The sequence below is a fragment of the Carassius auratus genome, chromosome 5 (assembly GCF_003368295.1).
Source record: "Carassius auratus strain Wakin chromosome 5, ASM336829v1, whole genome shotgun sequence".
Taxonomy (NCBI): Eukaryota; Metazoa; Chordata; class Actinopteri; order Cypriniformes; family Cyprinidae; genus Carassius; species Carassius auratus.
In genome coordinates this window covers 28,261,847-28,276,570 of record NC_039247.1, presented here as the reverse complement: position 1 = coordinate 28,276,570, position 14,724 = coordinate 28,261,847, and the positions used below count along the sequence as shown (strand labels likewise).

The window sequence follows — 14,724 nt, the reverse complement described above, 5'->3', positions numbered from 1 at the left end:
GCTCATAATAAAGTCACTATCAACTACTTTCAAATACAATATTGTGCCATTACAATTACAATGAATACTGTTGGTGTTTGTGTGTCTCGTAACCAAATGCCATTTATATTAAACCTAGTGTGGCATGGCTTGATATGCCACATGAGCATTTATGTGAACATGAATGAGAATTGCAGCAGAAGGGCTAATTTACTTCCAGCAACAAATTAAATTTCCATCTGTTCCTTACACAAAGATATTGTATGGCTTCAGAAGGTTTGCCATATAACAAAAGTTAGATTTTCTTTTGTTGTTTGTTTGTTTGTTTTGAGCTTGACAGCATCCGACCCCTTCTTTTTCTTTTTGGATGAATATTAACCCATTACTGAAGAGTGACGAGTACAATGTAAGGCAATACTGCACCTCCCTCATAAAAAAGAGAGAAAGAGAAAAAAAGCCATGCTAATCTGATTTTATTGAACAAATATGCCATTGGACGAAATCTACAAAACACAGGCGTGCACAGTAGTCATAATGTATAGAAAAGAGTTTTGAAGAGGATGTTAAAATGTCAATTTGAGGTTTAACACCATTCAAATTTAAAATGAAACATTACTGTAAAACAACATATTTCAAGGAATAAAAATCCACACCATCCATTCAGTTAGCTCCTAACAATCCAGTTCAACCCGAAAGAATATGTTTGACAAATGAAGAGTAATTGATGCAACCGTTGGTGTCCTCTTGTCCAGCCATCAGTCGATCCACCTCATCCTCTGTCATCCGCTCACCCAGCGTGGCCAGAACGTGACGTAGCTCGGCACCCATGATGGTGCCATTGCCCTCCTTGTCAAAAACTCTCAGTCCTTCCACAAAATCCTCAAAGTTGCCCTTATCCTTCGAGCGGGAGATATGCTGCAGCATTGGCAGGAAGGTCTCAAAATCCACCAGCTTGGAGTTCATTTCCTCCGGTCTAGGTTTTCCCAGGACTTTCAGCACATCGGCGTTGGTTGGGTTTTGGCCTAAAGCTCGCATCACGTCCCCGCACTGGGCATAAGTAATCTTCATTTCTCCTTTCGGTGTGCGGTCGAACAGTTGAAATGCCTCTTTGAACTCTTCAATCTGGTCGGCGGTGTACTCCAGCGTGACGGCCTTGGGATCAAATGGGGGTTCTTTGGGGGCTTCAGGTTCAGGCAGCGGAGCTGGTTTGGTGACAGTCGGGGCCGGTGCAGCCTCCTTCTTGGGTTCTGGCTTCTTGGGTTCAGGCTTCTTGCACTCAACTTTCTTGGGAGCCATGGTGATGATGTGAAGAGCCTCCTGGATGAGCAGGGAAGTCAGAAGCTTCAGATAGGATGGGAGGGAGCTACTCAGGGCAGATTGTCTGTTAAAGCTTTTATATCATTTGACCCCAGGGAGGAGAGATCGGGCCGACAAGCAGGTCCTGTAACACACTATAAAAGGAAGAAATCCAAAATAGACCTGGGCGTCAACAATGAGCTATTGTTCCCAGCTGCCACTGATGGTGACAGAGAGACTCCTCTCAAAGCCCTGGCTGGTGTTCTGGGTTTACACAGAATGAACAACTGATTCATGAGCAATGCCTGTATGAAAAAAAAAAAAAAAAAAAACATCTTAATTGCTTTCAATAATAATCCTGTATTTCTGAAACATGGAATACATGTCAGCATATTTTCACTCACCAAACAAGTCATTCTTCACTTTAAATGTAAACTTTACTTAATATTTGTAACTATCTGGTTACCTGCGTCTTGTTTAATCTGAGGATCAATTCTAAGGCTAAATATAACCACAGTTAATGTTGTACTTTTTGGGAGTGTGTGACAGCTGGACTTTTACAACAAAGCTATTTCAGACCTGAGGCATAAGGAGGTACCCAACAATGTGTTAGTTTTGGCTATCTTGAGTTTATACAAACAGAAAATGCTAACACGGAATGTAACACGGAGGTGGAGCTAACACGGAATGTAACTGTGAATTTTGACAGGTGTTCCTCAGTTGTCATTTCACCTACAGCAGACAAATGTAAGAAGTCACATAGCACTTTAGACTAGCTTTAGACTAGCATACACCAATACACAGATATTTTAACTTAATGTATTGTTCTTCAATTCAAACTCGATAGAAATTGTTTAAAATGGGATTAAATTCATAAACTTGTTTACACTGCACCCAAAATAACCCAGACACATATTTTCATGCCCTTTGGTATTGCACACCAATTACAAAATGTCACTGAATCACTATCCATCCTTATGGGCTGTCACACATCACTGCCTCCACCCCTTTGTTGATTGTGGGATGACAAAACTGATAAGAAAAGGTAACAACATCAAATATATATATATATATATATATATATATATATATATATATATATATATATATATATATATATATAAATGGGTATGCAAATTATGATCGATGTTGTTACCTTTTCTTATATATATTTATATATATATATATATATATATATATATATATATATATATATATATATATATATATATATTAGCGCTGTCAATAGATAAAAAATTTTAATCGCGATTAATCACACCCTTTTTGTGCGATTAACTGCGATTAATCACACTCTTATTGTGAAATTAAACATACACTATTTATCACTGTTTAAAACATGTTTATTTTTGTCATTTCACAAAATTGCTATATCTAGCAAAGAGAACCATCAGAACAGTTTCAATCTCAATTCAATTACCTGCTTGCCAAACTAAAACAGAACAGCTTATTTTTCTAATTTGCATTTAATCAGCTGCTAAGGCATACAACATGTTTATTTTTGTCATTTCACAAAATTGCCATATCCAGCAAAGAGAACTATACCAGAACAGTTTCAATCTCAATTCAATTTTAAAAGTTTTCAGAAGACATTTAATACTGTAAACTAGTCTGCCTAGAGACCAAATTCAGAATTAAGTCACTTTAATATGAACATTTAACATTAAATTAAAAAGCAAATGACCTGAACATACATTTGGACAGGAAACACACTGCAATTTTACAGATATCATCTCAGTTGATTCTAGACAGAAATTAACTTAACAGAAAAAGACACAGAAACCACAGTATTTCATCAACTTATTCTAAAATCAAATGATCTGAACTGAAGAACAAAATTCATATCTCTGTAGGACAACCATTTGTATGTCTTTCTTTCAGAAGTATCTCGTGCAAAGTTAATACTTCACTATTCCTGGGCAATGACAGAGAAACCTTTGAGCAAACCATATTACATTTGCAATACAATATCTCTGTTTTGAATCTGGTGTTTTTTTGTATGTGTGTGTGTGTTTATTTCATGGATGTAGAATGTTTTTTTTAACGCATCTAGCAAGCCTGTTTCCCCATTTTCTTTAAAGATTTTTCTGTTCGTGTCTGTGTGCATGTCTTTCTCTCAAATATCTCACTTTTCTCCATTTAACCCATAATCCAGAAAATCTCACCAGATTCCCTTTCTTCTACTCCTCTCAATATTCCATTTTTGTCCTAAAGTGGTGCTTATTTTTCTAGTCAGCATTCAACCAACTGCTTTCGCCATTATAGATGCTGATTAGACTCCCGCCTACGCCCAATATCATCAACTGCGTGACGCAAATTACGTTAATGACGCACGTTTGTATATTTCTGTTTTTTTTCCGTTAATTTATTTGCGTTAAATGTTTTTTTGATGAAAATAAGAATGTGGATTTTGTACTTAATTCTCTTTTGTTATTTGGTAAGTTTTTCATTCATAAATGCAGGTATTATAAAATCAAACCTATTTTGACTCATTGGAGGAATGAGTTGAGTCTTCTAAGTAAATCTCTTAAACTTGTGGAGGAAAGGAAAGCCCTTAAATTATTTACTTTACTTGAAACATTTAAGTTAATTTGAAATGGCCCCGTTAAGTTTTTTTTTTTTTTTTTTTTTTTCATTTATGTTTTTTTTATTTACTTATTTATTTTATTTATTTATTTATTTTTTATTGCTGATTCTGCTCAATCTATACTGTAGTATACGAGATGCTTAACTGGTTAATGCCTTGTATGTTTGTAATTATTTTCATTTAATATATATATATATATATATATATATATATATATATATATATATATATATATATATATATATACACATAAATTGCTCTCCAAATTAAACTGTGATAGTGACAAACAACATCCAAGCACAGAGTCTTTGCAAAAAAAAATCAACGATATAATTGTATTAGGCGGATATATAAGTAAAACTCATTGTTGCTTATGTGCTGGAAATTTAGAAACTAAAACCATTTGTTAATAATTCTGATATAAATTGTGTTTATGGCTTTTTTTCAAAATCCAAGAGTGGGAGCATGTCCTACATCAAAAATAAAGAGACCATTGGATGTTAAAAATCACCAACATTACTGTCTTTTTCTTGTTGTTCTTGGTCTTTAGTTGCTCAAATCTCCTATGGTGTGGATAAAGGAACCTCATGTGGTGTTAAAACAAAAAAACAAAAAAACAAAACAAAACAAAATAAAACCTGCTGTCAGGATTCACTAAAGAGATAAATAGTAGGGATGCACCGAAATGAAAATTCTTGGCCGAAACCGAAAAAGAGAAAACCAAGGCCGAAAACCGAAACACCGAAAGAAATTATGCCAATTATTAGTACCATTGCATTTATTGCTATGACCGTGTACTAACTTTACTAAAATCAAGACATTGCAATTGCATAAATTAATATTAAAGTTTCAAAGATAATTACAATTACATAACTTATTTAAAAAAAAACATAAAAAAACAATTACAAATGATGCAAATATTTATTAAGCACATTGCAACAATGCACAGTATAAAATAAAATTCAAACTAAAAATGTATCCCACTCATGTGTATATTTAATAATAATGTACAGTGCTACTGGCCTGCAGAAAGGTTTTAAAATGAACTGTTCTCTCATAAAAACAAAGTGCATTTAGGTGAAGTGCATTTGAAATTTTTCTACGTAAGACTAGAAAGTGCATTACTTCCCCAGTTGGCAAGACTGTTATCACTTCTGGGGATGGGGACTTCAGACAGATAACCATCTAGCTGTTGAGCAGTTGAGCTTGTCATCTGCCTGACATTTAAGAAATATTTGAGAGAGTGTATTTAAATAGGGCCAGGGCATAAATAAACATTTTTATCAAATTAAAGCAGAAATCTAGCAGAAAACCTAGCATAAATATGGCTACAATCTGATATTATGTATGTATATATGTTTGTGTGTGTGTGTGTGTATATATATATATATATATATATATATATATATATATATATATATATATATATATATATATATATATATATATATATATATAGTAGCCTAAGAACAAAATATCCAACGTATTATTATTATTTGAGGCACTTTGTTGCAGAATTCCACTGAACATATCAGACAACGATGGTGCATGCCCCTCATCTGGTGCAGAGACGAGTCTTTTCTGCGTTCTGATCTGTCTCCTGCGCTTGGCGCTTTTCCGTCTCCACACGGGTTCTCCGCATCCAGCGCGGCCTTATTTCCGCATCCAAGTAATGGTCTTTATAACGCGGATCAAGCACATTCGCGATGAAGTGCAGAGGATCCGAAAAGATCTCAGTGAGACGTGTGCTAACAGACTCTATAAGTCTGTACTTTTCTTTGTTTTCACTTCGTGGTCCGTCTTAATCTCTTTGTTAGGAGACGTTTTAGTGCTGTGAATAAAGGAATACGAAGAGAGAGAATGTTCTCACTGGTGTTAAGTGAATGTTGCGTGGAGCTCGTGGTCTGCTCTATGCAGGTGCATGTGCAGGTCGCAGTTTCTGTTTGCGTCATCACAACATTTCGGCCGTGTTGTTTCGGTGATAAAAGTCTATCGGCCGAAAACCAAAAAGGCCCTTTTCGGCCGAAAATTTTCGGTGGCCGAAATTTCGGTGCATCCCTAATAAATAGCATTGAAATGTGTGGCCTTATTGCATTTGCATTTGAGTTTCCCTTTCAGACGCACAATTTATATAGAAATTATCCCGCTGTGTTCGTTATTTTGTGCATTGTCACACTAATTTGCCCCGTTTAGTAAATCTGGCCCATTGTGATTATTAGTTTGTGTTTTACCCACCAGTATCACACCACTGTTTTAAACCAGCTCAACTCTAAAAGCCGTTGATATACAAGTCTTGTTTGTGCTTATGTCAGATCAGATCATGCTGCTCCCTCCGAGCTAGCAAATCAAGCAATCAAATACTTTCTTTATAAATCCATAATGGAGTGCAGAGGGCAGCTGCATGTCTTGAATGCATTGAGCCATTGGTACAGATGTTAATGTTTGCCTAAATAAAAGGTTATGGATGAATATGAGGTAGACATTCAACATAAGCGCATGATAATACTTTCTGTGCATTTTTTTAATTATTATTATTTTTTTTTTTTACATATATCAAATAACCACATAATCCATTTAGAATAGAAAACAAGAACATCAACAACAACAAGGTTTGTCCTTATTAATTTGTGCTGTTGTACATCCACAGGCAACTATTTTAAGAGGCTATAGATCCAATAAGTTTTCCCACACGTCTGTGGTGTAAACCAGTTCCCTTTCGAGGGAACTTTGAACTGCGCCTCTTAGGGGTCGCTTTGGGGAACACCTCGTTGTGACCTGTGTCTGAAGCACACTTTGAAAAAACACCAACGCATTGGCCGGCGACAGCCTCTGACGTCACTACCGGTCCGACTATAAATAAGTGACCGGAGAGCACGTCATTTATCTTCTTCGTCTTCATTGACTGTTTTGTTTGAAGCGTGCATCTGAGAAACAACCACGGTAAGAGCGATCTTTCTTTGTTTATCATGGCATCCACTAGCAAGGCGTTTAAACAGTGTGTGCATCCGTTTGGGCGTTATTTGACAACTGATGACACACACAGTCTTTGTGTCTCTTGTTTGGACGAAGAGCACGCGCGAACCTATGATTGGAGCTTGTGGGGATCACCGGTGGATCTCGTTGAGGAGTTTAGAGAGGGGCTTTCCCTTTCACCCTCTTCTGCGGCAGATGAGAGTGAACTTCAGGAGGAAGATGTGTTAACCCTTTCTGATACAGAAGTTAGTGGTCTGCTGGGTTCTACCCAGGAAGAGCAGGAGATGTCTGAGGATGGTGAAGAAGCTGAGGCTGAGCCTTCTCAATCCTCCTGCCCTGCGTATGTGGAGCTGTTAGAGATTATGGATTGTGCCACAGCAAAGTTAGACTTGTCATGGAAGCGTACCAGCAAAATAACGCCACGAGGTCGCCTTGATGAACGTTATTTATCTGACCATAGCCCTCCAGCCCAGGTGAGCCTTCCATTCTTGCCTGATTTACATGCAGAAGTCGAAATAGAATGGAAGATGCCATTTTTTATACGAATCCATCGGTTTCAGCATACGAGTTGTGCTAACATCGAGGGCATGCGTGAAAATGGCTATGAGAAGATGCCCCCTGTAGAAGAGACGCTGGCTAGCTATCTCTCTGTGGGGGAAACATCCTCTCTTAAATCTCCCTCTTTGCCATCTAAGCCCCTCCAGGATACATCCCGCTTAAATGGCAGAGCATGCGCAGCAGCAGGTCAGGCTGTGGCTTCATTGCACACAATGACAGTGCTTCAGGCCTCTCAGGCTGACCTGCTGAAGGACCTGGATAAAGGTGAGGGCCTTTCAGCTGACCAGTTAGCCGAGCTGCGCCGCACCACAGACCTCTCTCTCCGTGCTACCAAACAGGCAGCCTCCGCCATGGGTAGGTCTATGGCTGCCATGGTAGTAATGGAGAGACATCTGTGGGTGAACCTGGCAGGCATCAGGAAGAAAGAAAGGGGCTTTCTTCTCGATGCTCCAGTCTCGCCTTCTTAGCTTTTAGGTACCTCCGTCGAGACGGTGGTCGAGAAGTTCAGGGAAGCAAGGGCGCGCTCAACTCCCTTTAAATCCTTCATTCCACGAAGCTTCAGGTCTGAGCCCGAACAACATAGGGGTCCTGTCCCGTCTCGTTCTGAGGATCAAAGACGGACACAGAAGGTTAGTGTCGCGGCTCGCGCTCCTCCACCGCCTGTGGGCAGGGGCAAGAGGAATCGTGGGTCACAAGGAGGTAAGCAGGACCTGAGGGATGTGATTCAGACAAGGTTTTTAACTTCTGCTCTTATCCTCCCTTGCCTAATTCCCCTGTAACCACCAGCTCTCCACCTGACCGAGGTTAGGTGGAAATATTTCTCACATAACAGTCACGACGATGTGTTCCCCAAAGCGACCCCTAAGAGAACGCAGTGTCTCGTTCCCTACTCAGGGAACTATGGTTACAAAAGTAACCTGAGACAGTTTTTTATTATTGTCTTTTTTGCAGCTGTAAAAGCAGCAAACAGAATTTTTTTTTTTTTTTTGTATTGAGCTTATACAGAAGGCAGAATCATCATCAAGAAGACATACATTTGGCTTAGCCATGTAATCATTTTGTATTAAAAATGATAAAACAAAGTTTACATGTGTCCACAGATAATTGACAGTAGAACACTCCTAAAACCTATGAAGAAAATTACCTGCTGACGCAGTATTACAGCTATGGCAGTGGGTTGTAGTTTCATTTTGAATATTTAGTATGGAGTTATATTCGCTCTATGAATAACTTTGAAATGTATAAGATGATGAGATTTCAGTGCATTTTCTTAAGAATTTTGAGCAGTAGGTGGAGTATCACATTTAAATGATTTAAACTTTTTGAAGAATCTTTACACACTGTCTTCCCTAACTGACAGTTCATAGTGAACAAAGTACCAAAGTAACACAAAGCAGCATGAAAGTAATCTGTACAACTCATGCACCTTTCTTCTGTCACTGCATGGAAAATAACTGCTTTCTTTTGTTCTATAAAATACAAATAAAAAATAATAATAATAATAAAATAATAATGGCACCTATTATGCCCTTTTTCCACAAGATGTAGTGTGAGTCTCAGGTGTCCCCAGAATGTGAATGTGAAGTTTCAGTTCAAAATACCCCACAGATCATTTATTATAACATTCTGAAAATGCCTATTTTGTGTGGAAGCAGAAATATCCAGTTTTTTGTGCATGTATGTTTCACAAGTTCATCCTTACATCTAATCTGAATAGTAGGCATATTTTGGCGTGCTACCCTGGGGGAGGGGTCCGGGCCCGGAGCATAGCCCGAACCCAAATAACTCCCCCATCCCTAATTTGGGATAAATAGATTAGAAATGAGGAGTTGGGGTGGAGGAGGGATGCCGAAAAACTGTTGTGGGACAGGAGGTAGGAAGACTGGATACAGCTCAAGACCTTTACAGCTCATACCTCAAATATTTTGCCGAAAAAACATTGTGTATATCACACTGAATTATTGTATTCTAAAGCCATATCAGTTTAAACATCCAATATAGTGTAACACACTATACATAACGCACACACCCGAAGCACAGGCACAGAAAGCTGCTGTCACGCGCATGTGAATAAACAAAGTACTGTTCTTATTGCACTTAAGTGAAGTGACATACAATCAAGTATGGTGACACACACAGCAGTGAACACACACCCGGAGCAGTGGGCAGCCATTTTTGCTGAGGCGCCCAGGGAGCAGCTGGGGGTTCGGTGCCTTGCTCAAGGGCACCTAAGTCATGGTATTGCTGGCCTGAGACTCGAGCCCACAACCATAGAGTTAGGAGTTTCTAACCACTAGGCCACGACTTCCCTAGGAAGTAAACAGTGTAACCGAAGTACACTCAGTAAGTGAAAGTGACATACAGCCAAGTATGGTGACCCATACTCAGAATTTGTGCTCTGCATGTAACCCATCCAAAGTGCACTCACACCATGAACACACACCTGGAGCAGTAGGCAGCCATTTATTATGCGGCACCCAGGGAGCAGTTGGGAGTTCAGTGCCTTGCTCAAGGGTACCTCAGTCTTGGTATTGCTGGCCCAAGCCTCGAACCCACAACCTTAACGTTAGGAGTCAAACTCTCAAACCATTAGACCATGACATCCTTATGTCTTAATAAGAAGACATTTCTAACTTGAATGCTGCTTGTAAATGCTCTGGTATGAAGACTAAAATGGCAGATTGTGTATGGCACACTCAAGGCGGGGTCTATGCTAAAATGGTGGTGTCAGTGGCCATAGGTGGCGTCTAAACATTGTGATGTCACAATGCTTAGTGAATCAGAACAGCATGAGACTGATTTGGTTTAATGGGGAATAAAAAAAAAAAAAAAGTTTTGGTGCAATTTTGTCTTTTTAGGGTGGTTCTGTTCACAAACTGCAAACACACATCTATGTCCAAACAACATGTAAAAGTTTATTTTGCATAAAAGGTGCCCTTTAAGGTCCAATTCTTGCATTTAGCAAACCATTAACTGACTTTTGGAAATAATTGTAATAATAAAAAGCTTCTAATTTGCTGTTTAGATTTTTTATTAGTTTAGTTATTGGGTAGGATTAGGGATGTATATATGGTAATGCAGAATGTGTGTTTTATAAGTACTAATAAGCAGCTAATATTTTAATAATAGGCATGCTTATAAGCAACTAGATAATAGTGAGAATTGGTGCCTGAACTAAAGAGTAGGGATGCACTGAATCCAGATTTTTGCGGCCGAATCCGAAACCGAATACCGAATCCTACTCGCATCCTTATTCCATTAACACAGTAAAACACATTAATTAAGTAAACAACGTCCACAGCAGTGTATTTTTCATTTTATTTTATTTTAAATTTAAAAATAAAATAAAAAGAATAGGCAACATTATGCCAGGATGACAAGTGAGATTTTTTTTTGACAATTACCAAGCTTATGCTTACCCAAGTAAACAACCAAAACCTTTCAATAAAAGTGCAGTACGCAAAGAAAAGTGTTTTTCTTTTCTTTTTAAAAATCAGAATATGTTTGGTGACTTAACCGAAATTAATGTAATTGAACATTAACTCAATAAACATGGATAGTAGGCTGTTTAGTTTTCGTTTATAACAGTAGGATAGGTTACAATTAGAATAGTAGCCAAATATTACGAAAAATATTATGGAAGATCACACACATCTCCTGCATCATAATTAAATTAATGTTAAACCTCTAATCTTTCACATGAAATGAGAGTTTAATTAGAAAAAAAATCTGAATTAACAGGTGACAGCCGGTTGCGAGTGTGGGAACGAATGTCCCCAGCAGTACTGACAAATCTTTCACTGGGCACAGAGGTAGATTTTTGCCAGCAGTAGAAATCGCTGTTGGTTTGTCTTCCACCACTGAAGAGGCTCACCGAAAAAAATGCTTATCTCCACGTCAGCACCCGATGTGATTGGCTGGCTCTGTATTGCTACGGTATAAATCATCCCAGCTGCTCAAGATTCCTGAACAGTTCAGTTTAGATCGAACTGTCGGGCCTTGTTCCTCCTCATATAAACACCTTTATGCAATCAATGGCCGCATGACGTCATCCAGTGTAACGCAAGCCTAGGGTTCGGTTCGGTGAAAAAAATACCTAAGGTTCGGCTGAAACCGAACCCCGTCAAAAAGCACAGTATTCAGCCGAATCCGAATCCTGGATTCGGTGCATCCCTACTAAAGAGTTACTCTCATAATAATATTGATATAATTTGGGTTGCAGGGACATGAGAACAGGATTGTAAATAATGAAATACATTTCCTTTTTGGTTGCAATCTTCTTTCAAAAGCATCCAGCACCTGATAATCTGTACCTGCCAGTCCAGTTAGCTATATTCTTTTCAACAAAGTCACCTGTAATATCAGATAATGCCTGCACACATTTGCTTTCATCAGAATGCAAAATTGCATTTAGATGTACAAGATGACAACAGTGAGAGTGCTAATAATGGTCAAATGTGCATTATGTAACCGGGGAGACTTCCCCACTGTGCTCTTCAACTTAAAGCTTCATAAATATTTATTTGCTGATGAGGGAACTGCAATTCTTTGTTCACTTGTAAATGATTCACTGTGCCTCTAGAATGAGATGACAAAGCTTGATGGAAATGCATTGAGAGCTGCTGAGTGTCCTTCTGAATCTTCTCTTCATTGGGCGGAAGGTTAATCAATGTGCAGTGGAGCACATCGATTGTAGAGTGCAATGAAAGGGAAAATGTGCTGCGAGGAGGAAATCTTTCTAATCAACTTACAATGTGGCTCAAAAATCTACTGGATGCAAAGATCAGTATTGCATGTCTACTTTTTTGAATGTTTTTTTTTTTTTTTTTTTTGGAAAGACTTTTGTTGCATGCAACATCTAAGCTGTAAATATAATCACATCTGATAACAGGAGAATGTAAAAAAAAAAAAAAAAAAAAGATAAAAATAAAAATAAAAATAAACTCTTGAAACTTAAAAAGTCAAGTCACCTTTATTTGTATAGCGTTTTAAACAATACTGGTTGTGTCAAAGCAGCTGTAAAGCCATTGCACACTGAATCAGTTTTTTTTTTTTTTTTTTTTTGCATGTTAAAAAATAAATAAATGGTGGTGCTGATTCACCATCTGCTCTTGATAACGACTGGATATCTGAGTAAGATATGAAATGAGAACTATGAAAGAGACTAATGTTAGTATATATGCCATTCTTCTTACAATGTTGTGAGTACTGTACATCAGGTGTTATGGGAAGTGTTCCCGGTTCCAGTTGACCAAATTAATGGAGCCTACCAATTCTTTAACAGATCTGAATTCTAGAAAAGTTATAGTGTATCATGTGTAAGGCAGGTTAAACAGATGTGTTTTTAATCTAGATTTAAAATATCAGACTGTGTCTGCCTCCCTGTTAACGATAGGTAGATTATTACAGAGATATTGATGTTCTAGGTATATAATTGCCAGAGTTTTGAGATTGCACTGGATGTAAAGGGCTATAATATGAAATGAGCTCACTCAAGTACTGAGGAGCTAAACCATTCAGGGCGGGCATTATATATGTAATTAGCAAGATTTTTGAATGTATTCATTGTTCAGTAAGGAGCCAGTGTAGAGTTGACAGAACCGTGCTAACGTGGTCTTACTTCCTGCTTCTAGTAAGAGTGCTAGCTGCTGCATGTTGGACCAGCTGGAGTTTGTTTAACTGAAGATGAGGAATTAACAGCGCACCCATCTAGTGTCAGATAGTTTTCTAGGTTATTACATGGGCAGGTCTTTGGTCCAGTAAATAAAAACCTCATTTTTTTTTTTTTTTTTTTTTTTTTTTTTTATCAACTATGCATTCCATTGTTGCAAATTTGTAGGTTAAATTGAGCTGCAAAGAAATATAGAGCTGAGCATTATAATATTCAGACATGATACAAGGGGCAGTCGTGGCATAATTGTTAGAGCAGAGGTCTCCAACCACTGGGTCGCAAGAACGCAACACCATGTTCCTGGATCAATGTCCTTGTTGATCCTGGAACAACATTCCAATCAACCAGTCAGAATTGAGATATCACTTTTCAGAAAACATCTGTTTTACGCTTACAACCAGAGTTAGGTGCTTCTACACCATTGTCAATCAGCTATCATTTCCAACTAATTTTGGGAATAAATTATGGGTAGGGTTAGTTTTAGGGGTAGGGATTGGTTTAAGTCTATATTTTTGAACAATAATGTTGATCCAGGATCATCAGAAGATGTTGATCCAGGAACATGTCTTGTCAAAATCACGGTGACCGAATAGATACACATAAAATAGCCTTAGCCATAGCTTGGGTCAGCGTGGCCCCGGTGAAGGTTGTACCAGTGGGCCCTGTTTGAAATTGTTTAATTTGTATGTTTGTTTATTATTATTTATTTGTGCTATTTACACAATGTTTAAGTTTTTTTTTCAATTTTGTAGGTGTCAAGGTACACAAACCGAATAATTAAATGTAAAATAGCACTGGATAGTCTTCAATGTAAAAATGAAATATACAATCAAACTAAAATTTATTCAGACACCTTAAACATTTCTCACATTATTACAGTTTATTTGCTATCGCTTGTAAAATGGTTATAAAATATGACAAGAACTAAACTGTGTCAGAACAAATTTGTCTTGATAATGTCATAACTTTGAACTTAGAAATGTATGTAATGGATTACAATCACCCACCACACAATCAATATTTTGTTGACCAATTACCATGCAATGCTTAATTTTGTTCAGACTGTGGTGTGAAAAGGTTGCATTAGCAATTCAAAAAAATAATAATTTCAAAAAAAAAAATAAAATAAAATAAAATAAACACATAAGCAATACATGGTGCTTTATAAGGTGCTGGATAATTTTTGGTCCCAATTTAGATAGGAAAATATTCCGAGTACAGTCGAGTCCACGTCATGTGTAACAATAAAACCAGCATAACATTGAAATGATAAATTAATGAATGTCTCCCCTTCTGTCATTTTACTGCACCACACCGGCAGGCAGAAGTCTCACGCTTGCAGACGAAACACACGCACCACTCACTGGATATCAGTGTGGAATAGTGATGGGAAGTTCGATTCTTTTCCGCTAACCGGTTCTTTCGGACGGTTTGATTCAATAAACCGGTTGAAAAAAAAAAAAAAAAAACAGTTCACCGGATACATAATCCATTGCGATGTATTTGTTATTAAATGAATTTATGTTTCGTCAGATTGCCCGTCATTCAAGCCCTCGGTTTACCCGCACTCATTACATTAGCACACAATCAGTTCAGAATCAATCACCAAAAGAATCAGTTCGGTTCAGACGCGCTGTGAGTC

General features: G+C 37.7%; 1 pseudogene; it reads right to left on the bottom strand.

Annotated features, from left to right (window-relative positions):
- Window positions 1–435: 435 nt before the first annotated feature.
- On the bottom strand, window positions 436–1,360 carry LOC113084623 (myosin light chain 4 pseudogene; annotated as a pseudogene).
- Window positions 1,361–14,724: the final 13,364 nt, after the last annotated feature.